Genomic DNA, 14,180 nt, shown 5'->3' on the forward strand with positions numbered 1-14,180 from the left:
GAATGCTGTCAGGATGAGTGGCAGTAGTGGTGAGAAGTCATTCGGCCATGGATGTATTTCATAGGACTGGCCAAGAGAACTGCAGCTAAATTGGAGTGTAGGGAGTGAAATGGAGAACTCAAAGATGACTCTCAGCACTGGAAAGTGACACTGAAGCATGCTGATGCCTCTTATTAAGAGAGTTACTTGGGAATGGCAAGATCAAAACTTCTCACTTTCAAATTTATGAAAAATATTGTTTTCAGAACGAATGACTTTGGGATCAGAAAGCCATCATTCTAATTGATGGTTCCAAGACTACATGGGCTCACACTCCCAAGAACAAAAGTAAATCATCACAAAGGTGCTTCCTGATAATTCTAGAGAATGGAGAATTACTGTAACATCTTTCTGATTTTAGGAGAGGTAGCTGTTCCTTTTTTAGCCTAAACGCTATTTTTTTTAAAGCTCAGCCAAGAGACTCCATTATAATTTTCAAATGTGTGTAACTTAAATTCTCATATGAAATACCACTATGCTTAAATTAGTCAAAACATTTTCCCCATCTACAACTCTATCTTTTCATTGCAATCATTTTCACAAAAGTGACTGCAGCTCACAGACCCTAAAAGGGGAAAATCTAGAGTAGGTTATCTGATCTAGTTAGTTTTGAAGACAGGATCTAGAGATTATTTAATATGAAATAGGTCACCTGAAATGAAGTGTTTACTGAAAACAGCTTGGATCAGCCCAGTTTTCTACCACGGAACCATGCATTTGGTTTAAAAAACACAACAACTCTGGGGAATATTGGCTGCTTCCAACTGTGTTGAAGGTGTTAAAGAAAAGAGCATAAAAGTAAAAATGATCATCTGAGGCCTTTATAGACTCTGCTCAAGAGACTAGAGTCTTCCATTCTTAACGAAACACCCAAATATCTTAATAATTGGGCAAAATCTAAATATCAGAGAGATAATTTTATCTTGAAGATTGTTAAATTATAATGGTGATTCACTACCTTGCCACGTCTCCGAGTCAAAAATTAGGTCTTTGTTTAGGAATCAATGGTACTCTGCAACTTGGAAATAGGAAGATTTTAGGAGACTCAAACACTGACTTTCTTGTGTGCAAAAAAAAGACGTATTGAGTTAAGACAAGTCTTTCCTTGCAAGGATACCTCTAATGCTCATACACCACCTCCCCTAACGTTAATATAGCTTCCAGGTCAGTAACCAGTGTCAGAGAGCAGCCCATGCAACTACAAATTCAATAGATGTCGAACACAGGGTCAAGCCTAGAATAAGAAGTCTTAGCTAATTAAGTATGCTTTTTTCCCCAAATTCATATTAACAAAAACTTGGATATGTCAGAGAATGCATTCTAAGTTCACTCAACCTAGGAGGGAGAAACATAATTTTAAATTAAGAGCTGAAGCATTCTTGTCCTAACAAAAAGCAAGGAAAACGAAATATCACACCACAGGAGGGATTTCACAAATTAGTGTCAACATCAAAACCTTAAAATAGGCAAGGAGAATGCAGATTCACAATGAACTCTTGTACTTGTTTTGTTCAGAGAAGAGATGGTTCTGAGAGAATGACAGTGAACTAACCCCAGCTGGTTTAGTTGGTGCTTTCAACTGCTGCTTCTGATCAACTCCTTTAGCTAGAATAAATTGATGAGGATTTTGGCATGTGGTATTAGAGATGGTTATTAATTTTTTCCTCTTATTTGCATTGTTCAATGTAGTAAATACTAGCTGTATATGGCTACTTCAATTCAAATTAATTACAATGAAATATACTTAAATATTGAATTTTTTAGTCACTGTTGGTTCATTATTGAATATCTTCAGCTAAGATTTCCCATCTAAATACACTAAGAGGTGGCTTAGTTAACTGGTCGTCCACAAATATTGACGCTGATGTTAACTCCTGATATATTCTCTGCAAATAGAATATTCATGAGCCTCCTCCTGAAATCAGCAGCCTAGAGATAGTTTTATAAATTGGATACAAGTTGGAAATCTATATACTCTTTCAGTTTTTGAAATATTAGCTTCCCAGGGAAGAAAATCAAATTCATAAGATATGTTAGGACGATTTAACTCAAGATGTTCAAAACTGAAATGACATATTCTACAATATGTGATAAAACCACCCCCTAATAACTTAAAGCAAAACAGGGATTGACCTTAAAGACCTGCCTTTTCCTCATCCCCCAGCCAGTTTTCAAATCTCGCATTTTATTTCGAAACGTCCTTATCCCCCTAGTCTCTTGTTTCTAGACTCGGCACATATTTAAGTTTGTTACCTCTATCTACTGACATTTTTCTCTTCGAACGGTATCTATGCCGGCCAAATGTGAATATACAAAAAAAAAATCAGAATGTGCCATTCTGATTTAAACTGCTTATTAGTTAAAATCCTCAAGATAACATCTGGGTTCTTGGCTGCAATGAGTCAAGCCTGCTTACATCTTTTTTTGTCTTTGGCTGCACATTTCCTATCACATCACACTCCAGCAAAGCCAAGCTGTGCCGGCCTTCTACCCCATCTCCACTATTTTGCCCCGCGTCGCCGCGGCTTTTTGACCCTCATCGCAGCGGCTCTTTTGCCCTTCGCCGCCGCGGCTTTTTGTTCGCCGCCGCCGCGGCTTTTTGCCCCAGCCACCACCACGGCTTTTTGCGCGCCTCAGCTTTTTCCCCGCCGCCGCGGCTTTTTCCCCGCCGCCGCGGCTTTTTCCCCGCCGCCGCGGCTTTTTCCCCGCCGCCGCGGCTTTTTCCCCACCGCGGTTTTTTGCCCCCACCCGCCGCCTCGGGTTTATGCCCGCCACGGCTTTTAGTTCGCTGCCGCCGCGGCTTTTTGCCCGACCCGGCTTTTTGCCCCCCACCCGCCGCCGCGGCTTTTTGCACCCCTGCCGCCGCGGATTTCTGCCCCTCACGGCTTTTTACCCCTGGCCGCCGCCGCCGCCGCGGCTTTTTGCTCCCCTACCGCCGCGGCTTTTTCACCCCCCCCCCCCCCCGCCGTGGCTTTTTGTCGCCGCGGCTTTTTGCCCTCCCCACCGCCGTGGCTTTTTCACCCCCCCCACCGCCGTGGCTTTTTCACCCCCGCGGCGGCTTTTTACCCGCCGCCGCGGCTTTTTGCTCCCCCACCGCCGCAGCTTTTTCACCCCCGCCGCCGTGGCTTTTTGTCGCCGCGGCTTTTTGCTCGACCCGGCTTTTTGCTCCCCCGCCCCCGCGGCTTTTTGCCCCCCCCGCCCCCGCGGCTTTTTGCCCTACGCCGCCGCGGCTTTTTGCCTGCCCCGGCTTCACCCCCCGGCGCCCCGCCGCCTCTTTTTGCCCGCCTCGGCTTTTTGCCCCCCCGCCGACGCGGCTTTTTGCCCTCCGCGACTTTTTGGCGCCCCCGGTGCCGCGGTTTTTGCCCGCCGCGGCTTTTTGCACCCCCGCGGCTTTTTGCCGCTCGCAGCCACGGCTGTTTGCCCGACCCGGCTTTTTGCCCACCCCCGCTGCCGCGGCTTTTTCCCCCCCGCCGCCGCGGCTTTTTGCCCCCCCCTCCACCGCGGCTTTTTACCCCCCGCCGCCGCCGCGGCTTTTTGCTCCCCTACCGCGGCGGCTTTTTCACCTCCGCTGCTGTGGCTTTTTGTCGCCGCGGCTTTCTCCCCCCCGCCGCCGCCGCCGCCGCGGCTTTCTCCCCCCCCCGCCGCCGCCGCGGCTTTCTGCACCCCCGCCACCGCGGCTTTTTGCACCCTCACCGCCGCGGCTTTTTGCCCGACCCGGCTTTTTGCCCACCCCCGCCGCCGCGGCTTTTTGTCGCCGCGGCTTTTTGCCCCCCCGCCGCCGCCGCAGCTTTCTGCCCGCCGCGGCTTTTTGCTCGACCCGGCTTTTTACCTCCCCACCGCCGCGGCTTTTTCACCCCCGCCGCCGCGGCTTTCTGCCGCCCACGGCTTTTTCATCCCCGCCGCCGTGGCTTTCTGTCGCCGCGGCTTTTTGGCCCCCCCCCCCGCCGCCGTGGCTTTTTCACCCCCGCCGCCGTGGCTTTCTGCCCGCCGCCGCTTTTTGCTCCCCCACCGCCGCACCTTTTTCACCCCCGCCGCCGTGGCTTTTTGTCGCCGCGGCTTTTTGCTCAACCCGGCTTTTTGCGCCCCCACCGCCGCGGCTTTTTGATCCCCGCCGCCGCGGCTTTTTGCACCCCTGCCGCCGTGGCTTTTTGCCGCCGCGGCTTTTTGCCCCCCCCCCCCGCCACCGCGGCTGTTTGCCCGCCGCGGCATTTTGCATCCCCACCGCCGGGGCTTTTTGCCGCCTGCCGCCGCGGCTTTTTGCCCGACCCGGCTTTTTGCCCGACCCGGCTTTCCCCCACCGCCGCGGCTTTTTGCCTGCCGCTGCTTTTTCACCCCCGCCGCCGCGGATTTCTGCCCCTCACGGCTTTTTACCCCCGGCCGCCGCCGCCGCGGCTTTTTGCTCCCCTACCGCCGCGGCTTTTTCACCCCCGCCGCCGTGGCTTTTTGTCGCCGCGGCTTTTCGCCCTTCCCCACCGCCGTGGCTTTTTCACCCCCCCCACCGCCGTGGCTTTTTCACCCCCGCCGCCGTGGCTTTTTGTCGCCGCGGCTTTTTGCTCGACCCGGCTTTTTGCTCCACCATCGCCGCGGCTTTTTGCCCCCCCGCCCCCGCGGCTTTTTGCCCCCCCCCGCGCCCGCGGCTTTTTGCCCCCCCCGCCGACGTGGCTTTTTGCCCTCCGCGACTTTTTGGCGCCCCCGGTGCCGCGGTTATTTGCCCGCCGCGGCTTTTTGCACCCCCGCCGCCGCGGCTTTTTGCCGCTCGCCGCCACGGCTGTTTGCCCGACCCGGCTTTTTGCCCACCCCCGCTGCCGCGGCTTTTTCCCCCCCGCCGCTGCGGCTTTTTGCCCCCCCTCCACCGCGGCTTTTTACCCCCCGCCGCGGCTTTTTGCTCCCCTACCGCGGCGGCTTTTTGCTCCCCTACCGCGGCGGCTTTTTCACCCCCGCTGCTGTGGCTTTTTGTCGCCGCGGCTTTCTCCCCCCTCCCTTATACTCCTTTCTCCTACTCTTTCCAGGATATGGTAACCAAAACTCTACTACTTCTACGAGATTAAAAATTTTAGCTTCCATACATAAGTGAGAACATGTAGTTATATGGTGTTTATATTTCTATGTCAGGCTTATTTCACCTAACATAATGCCCTCCACTTGCATTCTTGTTGCCACAAATAACAGGATTTTGTTCTTTATTATGACTAAATAATATTCCATTATATATGTATGTCACATTTCTTTATCCATCTGTTGATGGACACTTTTGTTGATTCCATATCTTGGCTATTGTGAATAGTGCTGTAATAAACATGGGGGTGCAGGTAACGCTTTGATATACTGATTTTCTTTCCTTTGGATATATACTGAAAACCATATGATTAAATTAATAAACACAATAAAAGCGTTTGGCAAAATTAAATATTCTTACATGACAAACTTCTCAAAAATTTAGTATAGAAAATATATGCCTTAACATAAAGGACAGATCTACAGCTAAGATCATACTGAGTGTGGAAAAGGTGAAAGATTTTACTGTGAACAAGAAAAAGATTTTACTGGAACAAGAAAAGGATGCCTATTCTCACCAATCATATTTCACATAGTGAAAGTCTTAGCCAGGACAATTAGGTGAGAGAAAGAAATAAAGGACATCTGAATTGGAAAGGAGACAAATTGTCCCTGTTTAAAGACAATGTGATCTTATACATGGAAAAAAATGAGACTCTACCAAAAGCTTCTTAGGGTGATACATGAAATTAATAAAGTTGCAGAATATAAATCAACATACAAAAATCAGTAGCATTTCTATATATTGATAGTAAACTAGCTGAAACAAGAAATTAAGAAAGCAATTCCTTTTACAATAGCTACAAAAATGTACTTAGAAATAAATTTAACCACGGAAGTAAAAGATTTCGACAACAAAAATGACAAATATTAATGAGAGAAATTAAACATAAAAAAGGAAAGACATCCATGTTTATAGATTGAAATAATATTCTTAAAATGACCCACTATCCTATGTGATTTACAAATTTAGTACAATCACTAGCTTGTATTTTTAAAAGCACCTTTGCTGCATATTCTTAAGATATTCAATGACAATGCCTGGATTTAAGTTTGAGGTATTATTATATCTATTTTATACTGGGCACAATATAATGTTATCAGAGGTAACGGTTTTGATTGGTCCTAGGTCATACAGTAATATATACATTGTGATTTATAGACATGCTATCTTTTAATACTCAGGCATTTAGAAAGTTCATTTAGACAAAGTTATAAAAACTTGCCTTCCTTTCTGCCTATATCACCTAAAAATCCTAATTTAAGAGGTAATAACATTTTTTATTTGATATACAATTTATCAACACAATAAAAATCTAACAATTATCTGCAGAGTGTGAAAATCTCATCAGATTAAGGAACACAAAGACATCTTTTTCATATTTTGAATGTAAAACTGTTTTGGAAACTGTTATTTTTAGAAACAGTTAAAAACATTGTTTCATTAGTTTTTCATGTAAAATTGTAACAACCAGCATGAAATACCTGTCATCACAGAAGCATGGTATATTGGATTCCGAAACATATTCTTTGTAAGTTTTAATATATTTATGTATTATTTATACTTAATTGTAACCCATAATGTACAGATATTATTTTTCCTTCAACTCTTAAGAATATTCTTAAATAATAAAACTAAAATTAATGAATTATAATTTTTGTTGGTTGGGAAAAAGACACACGTGACAGTGCATCACTTCACCTCATCACCTCATCATTTCATCTCATCATTTCATCTCATCATTTTATCTCATCATTTCATCTTATCCCATCTCATCTCATCATTTCATATCATTTCATCTCATCATTTCATCAAATCTCATCTCATGTCATTTCCATTTCATTTTCATTATTTCATCATTTCATTTCACTATTTCATTTCATCTAATTTCATTTATTTCATTGTCATTTCATATCATCTCATTTCATTTCATGTCATATTTTTGATATCATTTTTCATATCATTTTTCATCTCATTTCATCTCAATTCATCTCATCATTTCATCTCATCTCATGATTTCCTCCTTTCTTTTCAACATTTCATCTCATTTCTTCTCATCTCATTTCAATTTTATTTCATTATTTCATCTCATTTCATTATTTCACCTAATTTCATTATTTCATCTCATCTCAATTCATCTCATCATTTCATCTCATCTCATGATTTCCTCCTTTCTTTTCAACATTTCATCTCATTTCTTCTCATCTCATTTCAATTTTATGTCATTATTTCATCTCATTTCATTATTTCACTTAATTTCATTATTTCATCTCATCTCATCTCATCTCATTGCATCTCATCATTTCATCTCATCATTTTTCATCTCATTTTTCATCTCATCATTTAATCTCACTTCATTTCATTTCATCATTTCAGCTCATCATTTCATGTCACATCTCTTCATTTCATCATTTCAACATTTCATTTCATCTCATCATTTCATCTCATCTTTCAATTTCATTTCAATATCATCAATTCATCATTTCATTTCATTTATTTCATTATTTCATTTCATTTCATCATTTCATCTCATTTTTCATCTCATCATTTTTCATCTCATCATCTCATCATTTCATCATTTCATCTCATTTCTTCTCATTTCATCTCATCATTTTATCTCATTTCATCTCATCTCATTTCAATTTCATTTCATTATTTCATTTCATTTCACTTCATTTCATTTCATCTCATCACTACCTCATCTCATTTCATCAAATCATTTCTTCTCATCTCATCTCATCATTTCATCTCGTTTCATCTCATTTCATCTCATCTCACCTCATTTCATCATTTCATCTCATTTCATCTCATCCTTTCATTTCATCTCATCGTTTCATCTCATCTCACCTCAGCATTTCATCATTTCATCTCATTTATTTCATCTCATTTTATCTCATTTCATCTCTCAGTTCAATTTCCTTTCATTATTTCATTTCATCTCATTCATTTCATCTCATTTCATTACATCTCATCATTTCCTCTCATCATTACATCTCATCTCATCATTTCATCTCATCATTTCATCTCATTCATCTCGTCATTTCATCTCATCATTTCCATTTCACTTCCATTTCATTATTTCATTTCATCATTTAATTTCATCATCTCATTTAATTTCACCTCATTTCATTATTTCATTTCATTTTTTCATTTCATTATGTCATTTCATTTCATCTCATTACATTTCGTCTAATTTCATTTCACCTAATTTCATCTCATCATTTCATTTCATCTCATCATTTCATCTCTTTTCATCTCATTTCATCTCATCATCTCAACTCTTTTCATCTTATCTCATCATTTCATCATTTCATCTCATCATTTCATCTCATCTCGTATCTTCTCATCTCATTTCAATTTCATTTCATTATTTCATGTCATCTCATCTCATCTCATCATTTCATCTCATCATTTCATCTCATCACATCTCATCATTTCATCATTTTATTTCATCATCTCATCTTATCATTTAATCTCATCTCATTTCAATTTTATTTCAATTTCATTTCATTATTTCATTTCATTTCATCTCATCAGTTCATCTCACCATTTCATCATCTCATCTCATCTCATCATTTCATCATTTCATCTCATTTCATCTCATCTCATTCCATCATTACATCCCATTTCATCTCATTTTATGTCATCATTTCATGTCATCATTTCATCAAATCTCATCTCATCATTTCATCTCATTTCAACTCATTGCATCTCATCTCATCATTTCCGTTTCATTATTCCATTTCATCATTTCATTCATTATGTCATTTCATCTCATCATATTTCATCTCATCTCATCATTTCATCTCATTTTATCTCATCTCATCATTTCATCATTTCATCTCATTTCTTATCTCATCATTTCCATTTCATTTTCATTTCATTATTTCATTATTTCATCTCATTTCATTATTTCATTTCATTATGTCATTTCATTTCATCTCATTACATTTCATCTCATTTCATCTCATCATTTCATCCATCATTTCATCATTTCATCTCATCTCATCTCATTATCTCATTTCATCTCATTATTTCATCTCATTTCATCTCATTTCATCATTTCATTTCATCATTACATCTCATCATTTCAACTCATCTCATTTCAATTTCATTTCAATTTCATCATTACATTTCATAATTTCCTTTCATTATTTCATTTCATTTCATCTCATTTCATTATTCCATTTCATCTCATTTTTCATCTCATCATTTTTCATCTCATTTCATCATTTCATCTCATCGTTCATCTCATTTCATCTCATCATTTTATCTCATTATTTCATCTCATATCATCTCATTTCAATTTCATTATTTCATATCATTTCATTATTTCATTTCATCTCACCATTTCATCTCGTTTCATCTCATTTCATCCATCATCTCATCATTTCATCTCATTTTATCTCATCTCCTCTCCTTTCAATTTCTTTTCAATTTTGTCATTTCGTCTCATCATTTCATCTCATCATTTCTACTCACCATTTCATCTCAAAATTTCATCTCATCATCTCATCGCATCATTTCGTCATTTCATCTCATCATTTCATCTCAAGTCATCTTATCATTTCATCTAAGTGAAATGATGTAATGGAATCATGAAATGAAATGGATAAGATGCCTTCAGTGATGTTAAATTTAAAAATTGTTTCTTTTCATGTATGCATTTTTATATTTATATGTATTTATATTTATATTTACTTATATTTATTTTTACTTATTTTTATTTATATTTTTACTTATTTCTTTATAAACAAGGTCCTGTTCTGTGGCCTAGGCTGGAATGCAGTGGTGCATTCACAGTTCACTGCAGCCTTGAGCAAACCTCCCACCTTAGCCTCCCAGGTAGCTGGGACCCCAGGTGCGCACCACCACACCTGGTTAATATTTTATTATTTGCAGAGATGGAGTCTTGCTATTCTGCCCAGGCTGGTCTCAAACTCCTGGGCTCAAGCAATCCTCCTGCACTGGCAACCCAAAATGCTGGGATGACAGATATGAGCCACAGTGCCCAACCTATTTATTTATTTATTTATTTATTTAATAAAGACAAGGTCTCACTATGTTGCCCAGGCTGGTCAACTCCTGGACTCAAATGATTCTCCAAACTTGGCCTCTCAAAATGTTGGGATTACAGGTATGAGCCACCATGCCTGGCATAAAAATAGTATTATATTTTTGTATCATATAATTTTCAGTTAGGTAATATGAATATTCTGTACAGGAAATACGCCCTTAATTACATAGGAATAAACATTTGTTACACTGAGAAAAATCTAATAGAGCTAAAAATAAAAATTAATTTGGAAAGGTCATTAGATACCGATACATTCTTACGTTTATACATTCTTTCATATATTCATATATCCTTTTAACAGTATCAATGGTTTGGAGTTATGTATACAAAACCATGACCTATATGTAATACAACTAATAACAGGCACTGACAATTCCAGGCATATTATATACAAAGCTTTAACTTCTTATCAAAATATTTTGTTTTTTTCTTTCTGTTTTGGCAGATACTATGAACACAACATTCAACTCACAGACACCATGGAGACCTTACTAAGCATAAAGTACTGTGAAAGGCCAGGGCTAGGACAGAACTGGGACAGGGCCAGGCACAGGACAGAACTGGGGCAGGGTCATGGCCAGAGAAAAACCAGGGGCAGGGTCACAGCCAGGGACATGAGAGGACCAAGGCCAGGGCCAGAAGCAGGGAAGAACCAGGGCCAGGGCAGGGACATGGCAGGGCCAGGGCCATGGCAGGATCAGGGTCAGCAGAAGGCCAGGGCAGGGCTAGGGTAGCACAGGGCCAAGGCAGGGCAGGGTCAGTGTAGAGCAAGGAACGGGCCAGGGTATGGCAGGGCAAGGACAGGGAGATCCAGGGCCAGAGTCAGGTCCAGGACATGGACAGGACAGGGCCAGAAACATGGCAGGACCAGAAAGGGGACAGGGCAAGGGCAAGGCCAGAGAAGGACCATGGAAAAAACATGGCCAGGGAGGGTCCAGGGCAAGGGCAAGGCCAGGGCAGAACCAGAGCCAGAGCAGGCCAAAGGCAGGGCCAGGGCAGGGCAAGGCCAGGGTAGGGCGGGGCCAGTGTAGGGTGAGGGTAGGGCCAGGGCGAGTTCAGGGCCAGGGCAGGACTAAGATAGCACAGGGCTAAGGCAGGGCCAGGGCAGGGCCAAAAGGAGGGGCCAGGGCCAAGCATGGCCAGTGTCAGACCTGGGGATTGTCAGGGCCAGGGTCAGGGTCAAGGCTGGGCCAGGGACAGGGCCAGAGCAAGGGCAGGGCCAGGGAGAAAGCAGAACCAGAGAGGATCCAGAGCAAGGCCAGGGTCAGGGCAGAACCAGGACCAGGATAAGGCAAAGCCAAGGCCAGGGCAGGGCAAGGCCACGGCAGGGCAAGACCAGGGAAGGGCAAGGCCAGGGTAGAAAAGGCCAGGGTAGGGCCAGGCCAGGGTAGGAGAAGGCCATGGTAGGGCCAAGGCCAAGGCAGGGCAGGGCTAGGGTAGCACATGGCATGGCCAAAAACAGAGCAGGGCCATAGCAGTGGCAGGACTAGCAACAGGGCTAGGGCAAGCGCTGGACCAGAGCATGATGGGGACAATACAGGGCCAGGACAGAGGATGGCAAGGCAGGTCCAGGGCCATTTCATGGACTCAGTAGGCCTGGGGGCAGGCCAGGGCAGGGCAAAGGCAAGGCCAGGGAGAAGGCAGGGCCGGGGCCAAGGCAGTGCCAGGGCAGGGCAGGACCAGTGCAGGGCCAATGCAGGGTGAGGGCAAGGCCAGGGCATGGAAGGGCAGGGCAGGACCAAGGAAGGGCCAGGAGAGGGCCACGGCAGGGTCATGGCCAGAACAAGGGTATGGCTGGGGTCAGGAATATGGTAGGATGAGGGCTGGGCCCAGGCTGGGGCACGCAGGGCAGAGCATGGCCTGTGCAAGGCATGGCCAGAGCCCGGCCATAGAGATGGGAGGGCAACACCAAGGCAGAGTCAGGGTAGATCCAGAGCTGAGCAGAGTCAGGGCAGGTCCAGAGTCGAGGCAGAGCTAGGGCCCAAGCAGGGCCATGGTAGCACCAGGGCAGAGGAGGGCAGGGCAATGCAGGACTGGGCCATGGCAGTGCCTGGTCAACTCCAGGGCAGGGCCAGAAGCAGGACAGGGCCAGGGCCAATGCTCAGGCCAGGGACAGGGCATGACAGGACGTGCCAGAGCAGAGCTGGGCCAACGTTGGGGCAGGGCAAATCAGACCAGGACACCTCCAAGTCCAGCTCTGGCCCTGCCTTGGCCCTGGCCCCTTCCTGGCCTGACCTTGTCCCTGGCCCTGCCCTATCCATGCCCTGTGTGTTTGACCAGTGTTTTATAACCAGAATCCTACAAGAAACTTAAATTAGTTCTTTTTGTGCATTTTTAGTAGAGATGGGGTTTCACAATGTTGCCCAGGCTGGTTCCAAACTCCTGAGCTCAAGCCATCTGCCTGCCTTGGCCTCCCAAAGTGCTGGGATTACAGGAGTAATCTGGCCAAGTATTTACCTTCTTTATGTCTGTTTCCTACATTTGGAAAATGGGGATGCTTTAAGTACCTAGCATATAGAATTATTATGAGAATCAATGCCTCACATATTTACATGTTGATAAAATTATACTCATAGAACACTACTGGAAGCAAAGATAGTATTAGTTAAAATTTAGTGATTACTGCAAATATTATTACTATTACAAACAACATACTATAGACATTACTACTACCACAGTTATCTTAAAAATCTAAAATAAAAATTTTACGTAATAGCCTAAAGTAATCTCTCCTGCTCTGCCCTGGCTCAGCCCTAGTGCCGGCTCTGCCCCTAGTCCTACTACATCCCTGGCCCTGACCCTTCCCTGGTCCAGCCGCTGCCCTGGCCCTTCCCATCTTCAGGCCTTACCATGGCCCTACCCTGGTCCTGACCCTGCCCTGGTCTGGTCCTGACCCCGGCCCTACCCCAGAGAAGGGGTATGGCAGAGCCAGGGAAGGGCCAGGGCAAATAAGGGACAGGACACATCCAAATCCAGGAAAGGGCCAGGGCCATGACAGAGCCAGGGCGAGTCCTTGGCAGGGCCAGGTTCCAGGCCAGGACCAGGAAAGGGTCATGGCAGGGTCACTGCATGGCCAAGGTCCAGGCCAAAGCCAAGGCAGTGGCAGGGTCAGGTCTGCATAAAGGCAGGACCAGAGCCAGTGATACGGCAGGTCCAGGGCTGTGCCAGGATAGAACAAGAGCAGAGCAGGGCAGGACCACAGCCAGGCCATAGAGAGAGTAGGGCAAATGCCAAGGCAATGCCAGGGTAGTGCCAGGGCTGAGGCAAGGTCAGGGAAGGTCCAGGGCTGAGTCGAGGCTAGAACCAAGACAGGGGCAAAGGCCAGGGCAGATCTAGGGCACAAGCGGGGCAGATCTAGGGCACAAGCAGGGCAGGCTAGGGCAGGGCAATGGCAAGACCAGGCCATGGCAGGGCCAGCCCAGGATAGAACAGGGCACAGGCAGGGCAGGGCCAGGGCCACGGCTGGGGCAGGACAAGGACCAGGACCGGGGTCCAGGCCAGGGCAAGGGTATGGCCAGGGAGAGGTAGGGCCAGAGCCAGGGTCTGAGCAGGACCAAGGCAGGTCTATTGCAGGGCCAGGGTTCAGACCAGGGCCAGAGCAGGGCTGGGACAGGGCCAGGGCCAGAACCAGGAAAGGGCAATGTCAGGACAAGGGCCATGGCAAGACCAGCAACGGGGCTAGGACCAGGACAGGGACAGGGTCAGGGCTAGGGCCAGAATAGCATGCCAGGGTAGAGCCAGGCCAAATTAGGGCCAGGACAGGGTCAGGACCAGGGCTGGGCCAGGGTATGGCCTTAAGTAGCGAAGGGCCAGGGCCAGGGTCCATGCCAGTGCCAGCGCCGGTCCAGGGCAGACGCAGGGCCATGGCCAGGTCTAGGACAAGGCTGGGGCAGGGCCAAGGTCTGGGTCAGGGTCAGCACAAGACCAGGACAGAGCCAGGGGAGGGACAGGGCCATGGTAAGACCAGGTTAAACCATGGACAAGACACCTGCAAATCCACTTCAGGGC

The 14,180-nt window shown here is 45.5% G+C and overlaps 1 protein-coding gene across 3 annotated transcripts in view; it reads right to left on the bottom strand.

Moving 5' to 3' along the window:
- The window catches only part of LOC117981721 (uncharacterized), a 215,765-nt gene that overhangs the window by 43,262 nt on the left and 158,323 nt on the right, over positions 1-14,180 (bottom strand). Inside the window, exon 4 of one of the 3 annotated variants that reach the window (XM_034967619.3) lies at positions 8,956-12,647. The exons of the other annotated variants lie outside the window; for them this stretch is intronic. The gene's annotated coding sequence lies outside the window, so the exon portion shown is untranslated. Of the gene's footprint in view, positions 1-8,955; positions 12,648-14,180 lie in introns of those variants that run through there. 3 annotated transcript variants of the gene reach the window in all.

The sequence above is a fragment of the Pan paniscus genome, chromosome 11 (genome assembly GCF_029289425.2).
Source record: "Pan paniscus chromosome 11, NHGRI_mPanPan1-v2.0_pri, whole genome shotgun sequence".
Classification (NCBI taxonomy): domain Eukaryota; kingdom Metazoa; phylum Chordata; class Mammalia; order Primates; family Hominidae; genus Pan; species Pan paniscus.